At 36.4% G+C, this 2,517-nt stretch overlaps 1 pseudogene; it reads right to left on the bottom strand.

Moving 5' to 3' along the window:
* Window positions 1–699: 699 nt before the first annotated feature.
* Window positions 700–2,517, bottom strand: part of LOC135223486 (galactosylgalactosylxylosylprotein 3-beta-glucuronosyltransferase P-like) — a 17,471-nt pseudogene continuing 15,653 nt past the window's right edge.

A 2,517-nucleotide genomic window follows, 5' to 3' on the forward strand; every position in this document is an offset into this window, starting at 1 on the left:
TTGTTTAAAAAGCTAAAAATGTGAGAAAAAAACCCTAACTTCCAGCTCCATGAGATGAGACCAACCAATGTGTGCAAAATACTTACTAATAATCTAATGCATATAATATGGGCCTTGGCAGTCTTAAGATTTTGAAATTTAAATTTCATGACCCCAAGATTACTTACACACATTAAATCATGATCGTGGTCATTATTTTGCACCAACTATTTTGCTTCGTTTTGTGGGTCAGGAACTGTAAGAGAAGTAAACCCTATGACTACATTTAAAGTTCAACTGTTAAGTACTGTAAAACTAGGCCTATTAGGCTAGTTCCTGACACAAGAAATGAGGCTAAATGATCGCTGGAAATTATGTACTATAGTAATGATTTTAGCGCCTCAGTGGCGTGATCGGTATAGTCTTCACCTACCACCTCGGTTGCCGCGAGTTCGATTTTCGGGCATTCCATTGAGGTGTGAGAGAAGTGTATTTTTGGTGATAGAAGTTCACTCTCGACGTGGTTCGGAAGTCACTTAAAGCCGTTGGTCCCGTTGCTGAATAACCACTGGCTCCAAGCAACGTAAAAACACCATACAAACAAACAAAACAAAGAGTAATGATTTTCAATTCCAAGACTCAAAACTAGTCTATATTGACACAATGAATATTTATTATAGGCATTATTATTGTTTAGCAATATCTTTGCCTCGTTTTCTGAAGCAGGATAAAAAAAATTGTTTCACTTCGCTGTTGAGTTTATTCAATACCTTAAGCATTTACGTAATATCTTACTCCTGATCAGGCTATGTGACAATATATTTTTTGTACTGTAATGGAAAATATCATTTAACATATAACTAGTTAATGATGAACTAATTGAACTATAAAACAATGCAATAGGTCACAGTGCCCTATGGCTAGGAGTGCGTTGCAGTAATATTTGACCGTGATGCCACCTACTTTTCTTCCAGTATCATCTGTTTTTGTAGATGTCTAAGGTTCGTCCCGTCGTATTTTCTGTCTAAAATAGTTTTCTTTGACGGCTTGTTGGGTCTTGTTTTCGTGTGCCACACGTAGATCTGCCAATGTTGACATTTTATTAAGTAGTGAATTGAAGTTTCGCTTGAAGAGAATATCTTCCTCGTTAAAAAAATTAAAGAGAGAGCATAAGAATGATCTTTTTAATAAAAAAGGGGGGGTTCTATACTCTCTTTTATAATTTCTTAACCAGACTATAGAGGATTTTTGTTGTTGTTGTTGTCAGATAAGTTTTTTTATTAATCTTGTTGAACTTCCGACGCTGAAGAACATTCAAATAATTCTTCTCTGTGTTAACGCTCCCATTTCCCTTTTTGAATTTTCTCTTAGAAATCTAGCAGAAGAATTATTTCTTTGGGTAAGAAAATATTTCTGTCGCTTGAAGATCTAATTATGGGGAAAAGAATTCAATATGATACCTTCCTTGCTTCTTTGAAGACAAGTACTTTAGTTAATCTATTGAGAATCTAGGAAAAACTCCAGTGTTTCATTACGAAAAGCGAGAGAGAGAGAGAGAGAGAGAGAGAGAGAGAGAGAGAGAGAGAGAGAGAGAGAGAGAGTTCAAGAATGTAGAGCTTTGTAGAGAACAAAAGAAAACTCTTTCAGACAGCTTAATATTATTTTCATTCAGATGAACGTTATTGGCTTGATATTCAGACTTTCAGAGAATATGGTGTTCATTTGAAAGTAGTCACAGAGGGTCATCGTAAATGCAGAAAGAAGAGATCAGTCATTAGGAAAAAAAAATTAACTTAACAAATTAGTTAATTAGTAAACATGTAGGTAAGCTGTTAAACTGCAAAGAGAATTGCTGTATTTTTAGATTTAGAGCGAGAGAGAGAGAGAGAAGAGAGAGAGAGGAGAGAGAGAGAGTAGAGAGAACTAAACTTTTCGAACATCCATCGGCGAGAAACTCAAGTTCTTTTGGCTCGATTTCCAGGCTCCTCAGAAACCCATCTCTTCCGTAACCTGCTTTGTAAGGCATCGAAGCCTTGGGCTTCTGGAAAGGAGTAGTAAGGGTCAACATTAATAGCGTAATTCACTGCGAGGGTAGTAGAAGAATCCGACCTCCAGCTTACTAGGGACGTGTGCAAGATTTTTTTTCCCTCATGCGTAAGTTGTAAACATTATATTCCCAACTCGCTAAACGAGCTAAAATCCATGGTCAAATAGAGCCTTGTTTCACCAACAAAAATTAAAATAAATACGGTATGTTTTAGTAGAAATGTTGTTTCTGTATGATTAACTACACATTAAATATTTTTGTACAATTCCAGTCTAATAAATAGTCATAAATCCTCCTATCCTAAAATTCCCTGTACCTTTAACTCTACGTGAAACACCTTTTTTTTTCAGACTTTTTAGGCTCTTCCACAGAACTTTCCATATCTCCCCCCCTCCTCCCCCCCAGCCAAGGAATAAGAACAACATAACAGAAGTAGCTTGTAGTAGCTTACTCCCCGAGTAAGCAAAAGTGGTAGAATTTCTTTAGGCTCG

Source organism: Macrobrachium nipponense, chromosome 10 (assembly GCF_015104395.2).
Source record: "Macrobrachium nipponense isolate FS-2020 chromosome 10, ASM1510439v2, whole genome shotgun sequence".
Taxonomy (NCBI): domain Eukaryota; kingdom Metazoa; phylum Arthropoda; class Malacostraca; order Decapoda; family Palaemonidae; genus Macrobrachium; species Macrobrachium nipponense.